The following is a 17,469-nucleotide window of genomic DNA, read 5'->3' as shown; positions in this document are numbered from 1 at the left end:
GTGCATGCTTATTTTGAACCGCCCGGGGACATATTAAACAAATCCCACAGAGAAATTCTACTTCTATTGAATATCTTTATTTTTGATGCAGCATGGTGGTGCAATGTTTAGCATTGCTGCACCAAAAATAAAGATATTCAGTAAGCACTGGTGTGCTATTTGCTGGAGTTTGTATGTTCTCTCCAGGTTTGCATTGGTTTCCATAGGGTGCCCCTGTTTCCTCCTACAGTCCATACTGGTATTACATAAAATGGTAAGACATACTGGTAGGTTAATTGGCGAGTGTGTGTGTGTAGTTGTTTCAGTGTGCCCTGTAATGGACTGGCATCCTGTCCAGTGTGTAACTTGCTTTTGCCCATTGTGTGCCAGATAAGGTTTATGTCACGGATGTCGGAAGGGCATGCCGTGGAATGACAAGGAGTGCAGTACAGACCCTTGTGAAGCGGCAAAAGGGGCAACACAGAGGTTAGCCCAGGCCCAGGGGGTCAGACGATGTCGGGGTAGAAACCTACAGTATGTCTTCAGGCCGCGGAGGAGACGACCTGGTGCTAGGCGGGTCTCAAGACATCCAAACCCTCAATGCTGAGCGAGGAGCAGAGCAGACACAGGAAGTAAATAGGCAACACCACAAGACACACCGGAAAGACATGAATAATCACAGGGAATTAGGAACAGGACAGAAGTAGAGCTCCCTCTAGGTGTAGAGGGTGTGACAGTTCAGACTCCCTCTGCGACCCTGTTCTGTATAAGTGGATTAGAAATGGATTGATGGATCTATATTTTGGGGGAATTCACATTGGACAACTGCTTCTAACCTTTAGAATAAATCAAAGAATGTCTTTGTTCAGCAGTGTTCAGTGGAGAAAGAAACCATTGGACTATCTTAAATGTATATGTTTTATATATTTTTTTTGTTTCAAGGATTTATTTTGAGTGTTAATTATGAGACTCATCAGGTCTTATTTAGTAAGTAGCACATGAAGCATTGTCACCACTGCTTACCTGTTTATGAAGTGTTTACAACCATTTAATGGTACTCAGCAACAAATTTAATTATTGTCTTAGTGCATTCATTTTGACTAGAATGCAAAATAAAATGTTTTGACAGCATGGCAGGATTCCACTGAAATGTCTAGACTGTTCATCTGGAAATCTCCAGATTGGAAATGTTATCACTTTTGTTACAGCAATGGTATTGGACTGTGAAAAAAATCAGCTTCCATTTTTTTTTTTTACTAAAAGAAAGGTGTTAAAACATACATTTGCACTATAAATGCCCATTTTTAACACCTACAATATTCATTTAGTTTACGGTTCTTGACATTTATGTTTCAGCCGACTACCTCCATTTGAAATAAAGTGAATACTTTTTAGGTGATCTCCCCGCATCCTGATTAAGGAAAAAAATACCACCTTGGTTCTAGATGCTTTCTGTAAATCATTCCAAATGTAACATATTGATTTTCTTTTAACTGTATGTATACTACAGTACATATGTAGCATAAAGTTAAAATATCCTTTCTGGCAGAAGACTTGTTTTCCAGCTGGTCATTCAGCAAAAGCACAAATGTAATAAATATAGTGGAGACTCAATTCAGCAATTCAATTTTGTTTGACATCACTGTCCAGACTAATAACAAGTTAAAACAAGGTGTGATGTGAAAATCCAATGAAACCTTTTTTTTAATTTACGCATTTTGGGGGTTTTAACTCAGAGATGGAATTGGGTCAAAGTTTGTGTACCATACAGGCATGTCAGATTAACATAAAAGTACATAAAATCCTAAATACTCTATGCACTGTATTATTTTAAGCATTTTGAAATTATTTCATTAAAACTATTCAGGAGAAAATGGAAGGCTAGATTTCCTCACACAAACTGCTATATTTTTCTTCAATGCAGGAAAAAGCAAAATCTATATTGTTTGTATGTACTGTATATTTAAGTGAACTTGTTTTAATTACATTGTTTATAACGGTCTCCTATGAAATTTTCAGCATTATCTACTTCTTTTTGAATTAATATTTGAACTATTACTTTCATTTTTCACTAAAGTATTTGCATTATAAGTGCATTATAAGTTCTTTTCTCTACAATATTGTTGAATAATGTGTCAGTGAGTCTCAAGCCGAAAATACCCCTGGTGATACAGTTCTGCAGCTGTGATACAGTATCTAAAATAAATTGTGGATTTACCAGTGCGATAAAAGGACAGAGGGAGGACAGTCCCTTCAGTTTGTTTTAAAGTTGGCTGTAATTAATAAGTTGAAACAGGAGGCAGGATGTGGTTTAATTCTTTCTATATCATTCAGATCACAGATGAAAAGATATTAACAGATGCAACACTATTATGTTTATGTTTTTAAATGATTTAAATAAATGACTTCATCAGTGTGAAATTAGCAGAGCTGGGAAGGCTATTTTGTGTTGATCTTAACTGTCAGAAATAAAATTGAACCTGGCACTTACAGTAGTTATTAAGTCCCTTTTGGTATTGTTGAAAGTAGTGGGGTCAAGTTCCCAAACATGAAAAAAAAACAAAAAGCTATTCTGTTAGTAAAAGTTAGACTTTTAGCTATCCAAAATGATACACGTACAAACCAAATCTGTTTAGCTCACAGCTCTGTGATCTGTGTACTGTACCAGTGCCCATAATCTGCCACCATGATGATGATGTAGGATCTTAAGTTTTTTTAACTTCTTGTTTTTGAGACAGAGACACATGTTCTATTTATCAGATATCTGATGGACTAAATTGACTTACATAGGGATTGAAATAAGTTGGAACTTTGTTTATAGTTGATAACAACGTCTGTTTTACATGTATCCCAACATTAAAAATTAACTGCATCTGAAAACTTATCAAAGTGCACTATCCCTTAGAGATTGATAAAACAGATGTTGTGTTCTCATTAAATCATAAATAGCACACATTTAGATCAGTTCTTTTTAGAGTACCAGTGAATGATGGTGTTTGTTGATAGGTTTAGTCTGAAAGTCACTTTTGTATTTGGGAAAACATTCTATGGAATAAACCATTTTCCATATACAGTCTATATACTGTACAAACAGGTTATTCTTAATTATATTTACACCCCCAGAAATTAATTATGTCTTACATAACAGACATGAAACATCTCTTCCTGAATTATTTTACAATTTCTGTTTTTTTGCAAACAAAAAAACAGCTATGGTTCACACAGTGTATTTATTATGACTTAATCATAATGAGTTTTGCAATGATAAAAGAGACACCTTTGATCGTCTTTTAAAAGTTCATTGCTGATTAATTAAAATTTAATATTCTTTAGCATTTTCTAATGTTCTCTTCTAATAAATATTAAAGTTGTCCTATGAGACAAATGTGAGGACTATAAGTATGAAATGTTTTATATAATATTTATTTTCAGCCACATTAATTTGAATAATATTAATGGATGTTCAGACCTTCACTATTAAGTTCTCACAGTGCTTGATGTACACTGTTGTCCATGATACCACAATGCATATTTGCAGTCATGACACAATTCCCCAAATCCCAAATTCCACATCTCTACTTCAAATTATGGGAAACACACCCAGTTCATCACATAGCCACTCACACATTGCACAGATGGGATAGTGCATTGCATATTAAAATACTTCTCCAGACTCTTGGCACATCAAGACTCTGCTGAATAATGTGGCAGAGCTTATCACTGCACTGGATGCAAGCCAGCTGTTCTTTTGCCTCAGTTAAGTAGCCATCTCTTTGCATGCTGCCGCAAAATCCTAGTGTGTAGGTCCCTACATACAACTGGCACCTCACATACCTGGAGATCTATAGCCCTTCATCTACAAAGTGATGTCTTATCACACTATTAAGTAAGCAATACTGCTTAATACAGAGAACATTATAAAGTATTGAAGGCATCTTAGTTAATAAGGGAGCCAGGATTAATCTAACAAATTCACAGTGCTTGGTACTAACGGCTTTTTATGCTGATTTATTCATATATTTTAATCTTTATATAGATTTCATTTAAATCTCCAGCCAAAACATTTAACGCATGTGAACCTTTCAGATGCCTAAACAACACAGAGAACATCTCTCCAGATTGTTGGTATTAATCCAGTGAGCTGTCAATCCAGCCCAGAAGTATGTGGTGGAGACAGTGCATTATATTTCACTTGTGGCATCAATCAAATTTATTTTGAGCAGCTTTACAGATCTTTAGTACGATCAAGTGTTCTAGATATAATGGTAGAATTAGACTGCATATCATGAATAAAATTGTAAACTTAGCACAACAATGCATAATTGAGATCTTTGAAGATGTATTTAACCACTGCCTGTGTATCCAACCAATCACCCGTACATAATTTATCCAAAATATACGGTAGGTGTATTAACAATGATAAATATTGTCAGCTAGCAGTTTTAATTTCACCTCTCCTCACTCAGGTTGTTGGGCAGACAACAGTGACAAATTGTTTCTGAACCTGTCAGGTTCTGAACCTGAAATACTTGAAACTGTTTATAGTCAAATCTAGTCTGTGAGTGGCAAGAAAGAAGCCATAACTGAAAAAGAAAAGTCTTAATTGCCACATGACATATTTTACATATGGTATGTGGAAGAAAATTTCTTTAGTAAGATAAGCTGAAAAATGTATTTTTTTATCTAAATGCAAAGCATTAAATTTAGTTCAAGTCCAACAAAACATATCAACTGTAAAGCATGGTGGTGCCATCATATTATGGGAATATTTCTCACCAGCAGGGACTGGACATAGCTGTATGAGGGAATCCTGAAAACAAAAAAACCTGCTTCAGCAATCCTAGAATCTAGAACTGGGCAAAATAATTGACGACGTGGCAGAATAGTGATCTGAAGCATAAGTCAAAGCCATGAGTCAAAGTCTGATTTGAGAAGTAGGATTAATATCCTTGAGTGATCATAGCCCCAACTTTAATGAAATCAAAAACCCATGAGGAAAACCTTGTCCATCAACAATTCTAAACAAACTTGTCTGCAATTGACAATGGTGAGAATTGATTTTGGGAGCAAGCATTACATCAGCATACTGCTGCAAACCTGGTGAAGACAAAAATGCTATATGCTGTATTGCTGCAAAAGGTTCTTCCACATTCTTAGGACAATGACTAGTTATGTATTGTGTAAATGTTTAGAACTTCTTTGCCAATTTTTCTAGTACTCAGTCTTCTATATGCATTATATAACAGTGTTCAATTTAATCATTACATTTTGAATAAAAGCAGTTCAGTTGATGGATTATTCAGTGAAATGCATTATCCGTATTTTCTGCATTTCAAATTGTGATATTATTGGTAGCGGTGAATACATTTGTAAGGAACTGTTTGTGTATCACATAAGATTCAGGATTAACTCATCACCAGATACTCTTGACCTGAACTGTAGCTCAAAGTAAATCAAAGACTACTCTTGTGTCAGAAACTAATATCAAACTCATATTTACCCTGGGTTTATTTAATTTTCTTACACACCCCTACTGTATTTGTTACAATGGGCAAAAGAACCTAATGAGCGCAGGTGAACTATACTAAATTAGTAACAATACATAACATTAAATATCTGTTATTGGTGATTAGTAACCATTGTAAAATATGTTGAAAAGACTGTCTTTATAGAATTCATGATAACTCATTAACACCGGGGAAAATTCCAGTGTTCTTACTCCTTTAATTTAATGTGTTTTAGATAAGGTGGTCATCTTGCTTCTGTGCACTCTTATGTTTTAACAAGCTCTGCTCATCCACAGTTCTCACATTTATCAGTCCAACATATGCCATTTCAAATTTTCTCCCATTATCTGTTTTATTGATTGTGTTAATTTATGTAAATAAGGATGAGATAGAATAATTTCTGTCTTATTAATTAGGCAAATTGCATCCAAGTGAAAAACTGTGCCAAGAGAAAAATTAGATGGACAAGAATTGTATTACAGAAATGAGTGGAACTCATTTCATTTGTACAACTTTTATTAAAAGCTAAAGACATACAACTTTTGAATATTTAAACAAATATTCTCTTCACCAAAGTAGCTATTTGAAATTGTATCAAGATAGAAGAAACTAATACATCTGTGTATTAAGCAATAAATATAATGAGCATGCATATTTTTCAGTGCATCATGTTGTGTCATACAAATGAGTCCAGGTGTCTGTGTCTGAGAAGTTTCTTTATTACGTATGCATATGGGAGAATGGCTTGCAACAACCGAACTCGAAAATAAGTAATTAAAGATGGTCTTTTATACTGAGGAACAAACAAGCTAAAGTGACACTCCCCCTCATAGTTAGTAATACAGAAGTATGACTAGTAATATAGAAGTATGACAGGAAGGAGACTCGGAGACCGCTTCAGAGAACACGTCAGGGCTGTGAAGATTACATATCTCTTCAAGCCCATTGTTTCTCATTTCACCTCTGACGGCAACGACCACTCTAATCTCTCCGTCTGTGTTCTCAAAGACGGTTTTCCGAGCTCATACATCAGAAAGACCACCGAAACCAAAATTATTCTGCAGCTAGGATCACACATCCTCCCTTCTCTTAACGACAGACTACTGTTCTTTTAAATTTTCTCCATTCATTGGAAGAAAATTTCACACCTCTCTGCACCCATTCTGACTTCACACCTCTTGATTGGCCTCTCTTTCTGTCCCCTGCTCCCGCCTCTCACTCCTCCTCCCCCCCAACCTTTGTTCTTCCGCTACTTTACCTTTGCCTACTGCCCCGTCTCTCTCAAACCTGAAGAAGGCTCCACGGCCGAAACGTTGTGTTCTCTTTCTTCTTTTTTTCAGCATGGAATAAACCTATTACTTGTTCCTTTGCAGCCTACGCATGCTGACGCAGCTACCCACCTGAAATACAGAAGTATGTCTATATATGGATATACATCACATAAATTTCATGCAAAGATTAGTGAAGCAAACTGTTTAGTGCACCTTCCCATATAAATGTGTCTCAATGAGCTTACTTAGTGATATATAACAAACTGCTCAAATGTACAAACAAGCATAATTTCCCTTTATAAATGTCTGAGCGGAAAGTGTATAATAAACATGCAGAATAAGCTTCTTATATCTTAGATCATGTCTCTTGGCTTATTGACAAAACATTATTACATTCCGGGAGTGAAGCCAACTTCAAGCAACAAGACTGCATCTTTTGCAAAAATACAAAATAATACAGTACCATTGTCTCACTTATCCCTTCAGTCCCCCCTTAGAACATCATGTTCTCTTTTTTAAACAAAAGATGTTGTTACACTGCTCAGAAAGTTATTCCGGTGGTCAGTTGTTGCTTCAGAAAGCACAATCATTATAGAAGTGGAAACTTTAGTACACAGAGACTTTAGACATGAAATGACAAGTATTATAATGACGAATAATACTAAACTGACAAACAAGTATTGGACTAATGTACCTCCCCATGAACCAAACACTGACTCCAGCCCAATACCCCAATCATCTGGATTAAAGTTATGATATTTTTGCCCTTTATCATAGATGTGTTGTGCTAAGTCTGTGATGTGTTTAGTATTGTCTGGAATATGAGTACTGCATAGTCTTGCTCACCTTAACAGCTGCTTAACACCCTAATAGAGGGTGACCTAGAACTGTGATTATAGCAGGGAGCATACGGTTAGTTCCATTCTAATACCACTCAGACTAAAAGCAGAACTATTTACCCATGCCAATAAATAAATAATCACCTCTATCCCCCATGAGCATCTTGGTATAGCAATACAAACCCAGCATGAGCTCTGATTATTATTTGTGTCTAATAGATACGTATGACAACACCAAGAAGGTATTGATTCCATATTCTCCATTATTAGAGTAATGCTCCTTACGCTTAACAGGCACACTGTCAGCCCCCCTCTCACAAAGCCCGACAGACACAGAAACAGTACTGTAAGTCATTTTTATGTGTTGTTTGTTCCCCTGTTCTGTCACGGCTTATTTTTTGTTGTATGTGCTTTTTATATGTTTTGTCTGTTTTTTAGTGTCTTGCTCCCCCGGAGCCCTACCTGGCCCCCCCTTCCTCTACTCAATAAAGGTTTCTACCCCAGAGGAGAGGGTAGCTCTCAGCCATGGACTCCCAGAGGTTTCCTTTCAGTTAAATGAGGTTTTTCCTCCCCCAGTGCTGTGCATCTCATTTATTTTTTGGACGTCAGGAACCGCCCTTGAAGGAGGGGGGGGGGGTACTCTCACACCCTCCACATCTAGAGGGCGCTCCTGTTCTGTTCTGTTCCTAGTTTTCCTGTGCTTCTCTTGTTCTTTCGGTGTTTCTTGTTGTCTGGGGCTTTATATTTCTGGGTCTCCCTTTCCTCCTTGCTCAGCATTGGGATCGGTTGTTGAGAGGCACACATCACCTGGTTGCCCCACGTCTGATACCTGAGGGCTTATGTCTCGTTCTGACTCCACCTGATACCTTGAGCCCGGACCGAACCCCCCATGTTTGCTCCGTTCCTGCCGCTACGCATAGGGTCCTACTGTCTCGCCGGTCTCTCTCCACGGCTAGCCCCCGGCTTCCGTGACAGTGAGCTTTTTTAATTAAACTATTTTGATACAAACCATTTGAAAAAAAATAGCTATTCTTCAGTGATTAACTCTGTAATTCAAAGTATTTAGAGAACATAGCAGAGAATATAATTTCAGTAGGTTGTCTATCAAGATTATTATAATTACTGTAATCTCCTTGACAGATGTGAAAGTTCCCTGACAGGTGTAAAAATGAAATTGCTATCCTTTTGACATTTTAATAGTTAAACAAATATCAGAATGATTGCCTAATTTATTGTTCTTCATAACGAGTAATTGAATAGAGTGATCTGTAACTTTAGGTCTCTTGTGTTCACTGCAGAGTGAGACAGTGATGAAATGTTTGGTCTGACTACCTTAAAAATTCTTGTATTTACCATTTTCCTTAAATATTATACCTGCAGTTATCCTGCCTGTCACCAGTGACTTCTAAAAGTTAAATTAGCAATAGACTAAGAACCGAGTTGAATTCAGAGGCAGATTTTTAGAAAGTCTGAAAAAGTAAACAATACCTCCATAAGCCTTTTCACAAAAATAATGTTAAAACTTCTAAGTTAAAGCCAACTGAACAATCTGTTTTGTGATAGGAAGAAACATAAAATGAAAGAAATTAAAAAGGGTAAACATTCAATTATTTTTCACTGCTATACAGATTTAGCCATTCCGAATACATGTTAAAACCCCATAACACGTTATTACAGCTGTCCTTGACTGCAGCTTATGATTCACTGGCCAAAGATGATCAACAGGTGGCACTTGTGGTGCACTAGATGTTAGTGAAATTATTGCTTTATTTAATCTCTCTACTGTGCATGTTTAAATCCACATAATATGGAGTATTAATATGAAATTTTACAAGGGAAATTTTGATAGCTAAACATTTTGACCTGTCCGTTTCAGCTAGGTTTCCGACTGGCGCATGTCTCTCAGCCTGCAGGTTCTGTGTTTTGTTTTTAACAAAGACTCCTTTTTACTAAATAAAATAATAAATATTATGTACACTATATTGACTTTTTATTATTTATATATAGTATATATGATGTTATTTTTATATATATATAACTGGTTTAATTCAATTAAATTAAAAATACTTTATTCATCCCAGTGGGGCAATTTAACACAAGCCTTTACAACAAAGCCTTAAAACTAAAGTGTTTATATTATAATTAACAAAATAATTGTTATAGAGAAGAAGTGAGAATACAAAGTAGTATTAAAAAGACAACTGAAACTAAACTAGAATAATATATCTGATCATTATTAACAATATTAATTTATTATTAATAAATAATTTCAAAGATCTTGTATTTTGTTCAGGGTCAAATGTTATCCTCCTGTTTTCATAACCTTCACTTTCTTATTAAAATGCCTATTTATGAGACACAATATTCCAGATGCTAAAAACTTTGCGAACAAATGACACAGAGCCTTTAAACCTCAGGCATTTTAAAGATCACAATTTGTGAAAATTTTCACATATTTTATTTAAACATCTAGTACCTGGTTGCATTTTTAAAATCCTTAGTTTGAATAAAGCGAATCACAGATGTATGCGAGTTCATGAAGCTACTGTAAGTATGTGAAATACCTGACCATATAAAGTAGAATAACACACCATTGGGTTCAACCTCTTTAATTTGTGAAAGTCTTTCTGTATTTTCTGTTTTTACTCAGATAAGAATAAACTACATATGAATTTCTTTTGACAGGAGGAAAGATTATCTGCTCAGTAGCTTTATTACCACCACAGTATGCTATATTTTTTATGCATCAGTTGAAGCATTCTGAAGTCTCTCAAATGTAAAAAAAAACAAAACATTTATAATACTGTACGGCACGCTGGGCAACTGATGATGAAAGAAAATAAAAAATAAGAAACAATAACGTGTCCCTAATAATCTTTGTCGAACCGAGTAATGTTTTTATAAAATAGCCCCACTCTCTTTTCTAATTAATTTAATATAAAAAAACTAATACAGAGTTTAAAATTAATAAAGCCATAGTCAGTATACAACTTAAATTCTTGTTGGATTCAAAACCAGTCATTTTCTGGCGACAGCCCAAATGCTCTACATGCCACTACACGTTAACCTTTCAGTGCTCCACCTGGCCGTTTTACAAAGCAGTGCAGTCCAACAAGTGAATATATATTTTTTAAAATGTGCAGTAACCCGCTGCGCGCGCACTGCAATATACTGCATTATCCGTCGTGTATTCTGAAAGGCTGGATACTTAAGTAGATCCAAAATGACCTAAATAATGTTTAAGGTGGGTTCTACATGGAATGTATCCTCTGGATGAAGTGCACAACTGTACTGCAGTGTGTTATAGTTTTGTTTAATTAGGTGGTCTATTTTATACTTCATAGCAAAATTACAATCTCCCATCCATCTATTTTCTAACCCCTATATTCAATACAGGGTCGTGGAAAATATAATCAATGAAAGTGTAGCGGCAAGGATTATTAAAAATACAGGAATTAAGTTTGCTGCTCCCTTGCCACTCCCTCTCTCCCTCATCTCAGTTGTGCTGGACACAGAGAGGCCATTCCATTTGGTTCAGATTTAAGGTGTTTTTCTAGTTGATAGAGTTTCCTGATAAGGAACAGCTCCCAAGGCTGAGATTCACCAGCCACCCTAATAAATGGTCATCTCTGGCACCTTACTGTCTGGGAGATTCCTTGGGAGAGTCACATCCCAGGTTGTTTACAACCCTAATGTCAGAGAGCATGGTTACTCATCCTCCACCTCGATCAGCCAATCAGGAACTGGTAGGGCACGTGGGTCTTGAATGCCTGTGGAACTTTCAACCAATGAACGACCGTAGTTCCTCCAGATAAAACAGAAAGCACAGGGCCCAGAAGGGGCTCCTCCAGGACATTCTCAGACTCATCTCGGACAATCACGTAACGGCCAGTGTCCCCGACTGCCAGGACTTTACTTTGTTCTAAGAGTCGAGAACGGAGGTTGCCGCGAGTAACCAAAGGATCCGCCCGAGGCTAGCATCAGCAGCAAGCCTCGTGAACCCACCGCGAACACTCACCTGATCAACGAGTGAACTATGGTCAGAACTGTGGAAAGCTAAATCTCAGGATTCAGGACTAGCACTACATCGGGAACGAACCAGTCTTCTTCCCGTCTAAAGAGTGTGACTTGCTTGGACCCACAGTTACTTTCCATGTACAGAATCTCTGCTAGTTAAGGCAATACTGACTAGCCGGTCTTCAGAGAGTCACTGTCAGCGCGTCGCAGCAGACATCTCTCCCTCCTTCTCCCCCACCTCACGCCGAACCAGCACTGCCTGGCAGAGGCCGGAGGACGCCGATTGGACTTAGCAACAGCCTGCCGCTGTTCCCTTGTGTCCGCGGGAGATCTGAATCCACACAGATTGGATGAGTATTCAACATTCTGCATTACTGAAGAGAATTCAGTTGTTACCTCAACCCCAGTTGATGTCAATTTAATTCCTATGAGTGATGTACTTGCCTTTGAGTATCTAATGTAGAAGTTGTAATCAAAGTAAATTTACGAAACGGTATAAATGAATGGTATATTGAATGTATGTCCCTCTTGGTTTGTAACTCTTCCTGATTAAATATATACCTTTTGTATTCTGCTAACCCTCACTCTTAAGATCTGTTATGTTTATATGCACAATTTACATATTAATAAATGTATTGTCGTGTATTAGTATCCGTGTATGCCTTTCTGAGTTATCCCGCAAGGTCAGTTTAGACAAAGTGCTCTCTTAAACAAGTAGAGGTTAATTCAGTCTGTTCAGTGTACTTCAGGTGCACAGGAAAGACAGAAGGGGTTCTGGCATAAGAAGCAGGAGAATAAAAGACACATTTTTGAAAATGTCCACAGCCATTTCAAGTTTAAAAATGTCAGAGATTCAGTACAGTGCTTTGATGAAAATTAATTTAGGCAAATTCTCATAACTTTCATCTTACTTACAGTGCCAGGTGGAATAAAGGAATCAACATTAAAGGAAAAAAAAATACTTTCAAGTATATTTTTCACAAACTGAAAAATCCATACAAGCTTAATATGTTTTTTTCTTTTTTCCTTGCAATATGCATGATACTGTCTTTCTTACATTTTACTGAGTTGTGCTTTAATCCTGTCAAAAAGCGTTTTCACTTTGTCAGCAAAGCATATTTACAGTATATAAAAAACTGCCTTGAAATGTGGCCTTTCTTTGCTGCATCTTTTCTAAATGTAAAAATATTAGCTTTTAACTTCCTGCTATCAACTAGCAAGACATTCTGTAAATATTTTATTTATTTTGCAATGCATATCCTATCAGTTTGCATAAAGCACTAAAAGAGTTTTGTTTATAGAAGGAAAGATAAGCAAGGTAATATTTGTACTGTATATTCAACCTGTATTTACAGTTAAAGGGAATCTTATTGGGTTCCTAGCATGATTCCTTTGCTTTGTCAAATATGTTGAATTGAGTTCTGATACTGAAATCCTTTAAAATCTTAACACAGGTACTGTAGATCACATGACATCACTGTAAGATAGGTCTCACTAGGCTCATCTTTAATGTCCCTCTTTACTTGATTTACACATATTCTGTGTAACATTTCCTTTTAAAAATACCCTACTTTATATTATAATAAAGTAGCAGGTAATGACACCCCCTCATGCTACACTATACTGGAAGTGCTTTTAACAGGAGCAGATGACATTTGTGAACATGTGAGTTTGCATCACTTACAGCAGCATAAATGCTTTTTGAAGATTTGGGCGCACTCGAAGACGTAATTCAGTACTTCGGAAAGATTTTTATCACCCAGGTCAAGGTTATGGAAAAGTGCACTCATTTAAAAAAGATGCTAACCAAAAGTGTACAATTTTATGATTTTTACAGTTGTACAATTTACAGAAAGATTTACAATTTTAAGATAAACAACTTTTATGACAAATTAAATGATCTTGAGGACATATCACACCACTAGAACATGAAATTGATGAGCCTACCAGACGGTGTTGAAGGTAATAATCCTTCCCATTACCGGCTTTCTCACTAGATTCTCAGCCTTTCCTCTTTCTTATTGACACTCATTGAGATCGCTCACTCTCCAACTGGATTGATTAACGTTCTGCGCTCATTTCCAGTTTTTTTAATATGTTGCTCGAGAGGCCATTTGAGGAGGTATTTGGAAATTCCAACTGATAGAAGTTGATAGCCATTGCCTCTATTAATTTGTGGAGTTTCCCCAATCAACTGTAATCGGATATTGCAGTCAGGGTATGATTCTTGTGGATTTGAGTTCCCAGAGGAACTGGTGAGATTTTTGCCTCTTTCTACTGACATAATAATCCATTTATCATGGATAATAATCCTGTTCCTGAGGTATAGAACCCTGTTTTGGGATTCTAGTGCTTTCACTTGTTTAGAGTGACGCATGAATGTGTCAGATGCTATACTTGAATCTCGGGTGGATTATCTTTATCAAACATAAGATTTTAGTTTTGATCATGTGTATTGCACCTGGTCACAATTAAGTTTGATTTCGATGAACCTGTTATGTGAATTTTCTTTTATAGATTGCAAGATCTCATATACTGTACCTTGACAGCCCTGTGGATCAATCTTTAACCCTGACTAATATTTATCAGCATTAGGAGCCAATGTCATGTCTGTTAATAATGTCAGTGTACCTTCCATAAAAAAAAAAGAGTATTTTCCCAATAGGTGAATTTTGCGGAGTTACAAATGATTGCTTTAGAAATAAGTTTTCTATCAAAGTTCATTATACATTAAATATGATCTTAATACAGCACAGTTAATTTCATGTGGACTATCGCACACAATAGTGATGCGTGGGTCGGATTTTTTTTTACCAGCACCCACCCGCGGTTGTAAGATATGAACCCGCCCGACCCGATCTAAAATATTTTTTTTTGGAACCCGAGCCCGCCCGACCCGCAGATAAGCCCACACCCACCCACAGGTGTGAGTCAACCTGCTCATCACTGCCACATACTTTGCAGGGAAAGTGCAGCTCTGCCCTAACAAGGATTTGAACTGTTGTCTCTCATGCCAACTCTGTAATGTAATTCCTTTTGGCACAAGGGGACAGAATGTGGCATAATCAGAAACTGAAGCTGAATGTATAAAGCTTCATATATAGATTTATACATAATAATTATTATTTATACATAATATAGATAATTATAGATAAATATAGATAATAGATAATTATAGATAGAATTATTCTGTCTTCCCTAAATGCCTTGGTATCTGACAAGGCAATTTTCTTAATTTGAATTTAATGTAAACAGAACTACTATACACAGCCATTGTCACGGATGTCGGAAGGGACGAACCGTGGAATGGCAGGAGAGCGGAAAAAGACCCTATGCGTAGCGGCGGAAATGGGAATTAGCCCGGATTCAGCAGTTCAGGAGTCGTATAGAAACCTTTGCCCTCAGGCCACGGACGGAGCAGCAACCTGGTGCTAGGCGGGTCTCAGGACATCCGAACGTCAATGCTGAGCGAAGGAGAATGAGTGACCCGGGAATATAAAGCCCCAGACAGAGAGACACCGGAAGGACAGCAAAGCACAGGAAACTAGGGACAGAACAAAGTAGGAGCGCCCTCTGGGTGCAGAGGGTGTGACAGCCATCGTTCATTTCAAAAGCTTCTTGTTGCAGCAGGAAATTTTCACACACATACTGTATACATGAATCCTCCAGCCATTTTATGATTACACAGAAGGCATCGTGCTTGCCCACTTTGTCTCTCTTATTGCATTTGCTGGAGAAAAGTCCTTACCATAAACATTGGAGAACGAGAAAAAAGACCATATCAGGGAACATACAGTATGAGAGCAGTGAGGATCAAAGATCTCTCTAAGCCATTAGTTCCTCATTTCATAAAATTATCCTTAAACCAAGTTCACATCTTCTCCTATATCTCACCGATAATTTAACTTCTTTATAAATCTCAACATTCATTTACATATTTCTTCCTTCGACACTTCCCCAGACATTTTCTTTCTTTAGTTTTCATTACTCTGATATTCCTATTCTTATTCTCTGTCTCACTGCCCCACACACACCGGAAGAAGGCTAACCTAAACTTTTCTTTTAAGAATCTAGTGCTTTACCTCTTTGTGTTCCTGTAGACAAATCTATGTCACATAGCTGGATGGGTGATCTATTCTAGTGAAGGCAGGGCAGTCTGCTGTTCTGATGGTGAAGATGATAAAGCACATGACTGGTTATTTAATCTTGTTTTTTTGAGATAACAAAAAGTGCTGAGACTTGACCATATTTTTAAGCAGGTCTTTTGGAGAAACCCAACAGCATTTTAGAGTATGTTTTTATCTAAAAAGTAAAAGTTGTGAGAATGCTTTTATGGTTACAAGTAATCAAATGAAAAATAATATCTGCACTCAGACCCAAAGCATAATGGGATATGCTTTAATACACTAATTAAATACACGTGAATCAGTCTGCCTTGATACAAATAGCTGGTCATTCACTCAGGGATGACAAAAATATTAATAACAATTGGGACAAAATACATTGTCATTATTGTCAACCTTATAAGTTCAATCTCTTTCATATAATTAATCTACATTCACATTTTTACAAGAAAATATTTAGTTGCTGTTATGACACTAAGCTTTTTCAAATAAGTTAGGGGAAATATTGTACTTTAATTCTGAAGATTTCTGATGTGAACATTGAAGCTTTACTCATCCAAAGCAACATATTGGCCAGGGTGTTCTATGAAGTCACAAGGAGCCTGACAGCAGACCAAATTCATCACAACCTTCCTATAAACATCGTCCACTGGCTTGTTGCATAGGGATGTACATTCAGTGCCAAAAAAGAAAGAAAAGTTCTGCTTAGCCTTCCACCTTATGCTTGAAGAAGGCTCAAACAAAATATTTGCTCTTAAATTTGATCTTGAGGTCTTTCTAACAGATATTTTATAAGGCTTTAGTCAGCTCCAGTCTATGAGTGAGACGGAAGTGGGGGGAAACCAAGTCAATTTATTACATTTGTCAACAAAAGTCTAACTATGTCATCTTTCCTAACATTTAATTCTTAGTTTATTAATAAAACTTACTACTATAAGTCCCACTGTATAAATTTGGTGATCGGGCTTTGTTCTAGTGAAATGTTCAGAGAGGAACCAAGCAATTTGCACTGATCTGATGTTGAATGAGATTAATTAGGTTAAGCCCTAATGATACAGAGTGCTATTTATACTGAATCCCAATCAAAACCTTTATTCATATGACAATCTCATTATGCACCCCTGTGTGGAAAACTCATGACAAATTCTCTTCCACTTGTACATCATAGCCAATCCATAATAGTGAGGAATGTGTTTGTTTCCTCTGTTTATAACACTGCTAAAATAAATCAAGCAGTGTATTGGTCATATGATTTCATTTTATGTGTCAGTGAACATTCACCAACAGGAACTGCATCTATTCATTTTATTTTCAGTATACTTTGTATTTTGCTTAAAGTCTCTTCTGCTTGAAAACAACCCATTTAGTATATTAAATTACTCCTTCTGGCTGTATATTACATTTTGTATCCATGTTAACTTTAATCCCCCATTTTATTGTGAAGTTTATCTGGTCTAAATCTTAATGGATTTCTATTTGTATCTATACCTTCTGCAACAATACCTTTGCATCATTTACAGTTTTTTTAATCATGTGCTCATTACATCACTATGTAGATTGTTAATGTAATCGCTTGGAATCAGCCATGATCTGATACAAAAAAACGTATCATTCACCTTGTAGTTACTCCTCAGAAAGGATACTGTGACTAAGACAACCAGATGGTTGTTCGAACAATACTTTGGTCTTATTGTTCCTTGCATGCAATATACTCAGTTACTCATACTTAATC

Source organism: Lepisosteus platostomus, chromosome 8 (assembly GCF_059453375.1).
Source record: "Lepisosteus platostomus isolate fLepPlt1 chromosome 8, fLepPlt1.hap1, whole genome shotgun sequence".
Classification (NCBI taxonomy): Eukaryota; Metazoa; Chordata; class Actinopteri; order Semionotiformes; family Lepisosteidae; genus Lepisosteus; species Lepisosteus platostomus.
This window is presented reverse-complemented; position numbering follows the sequence as displayed.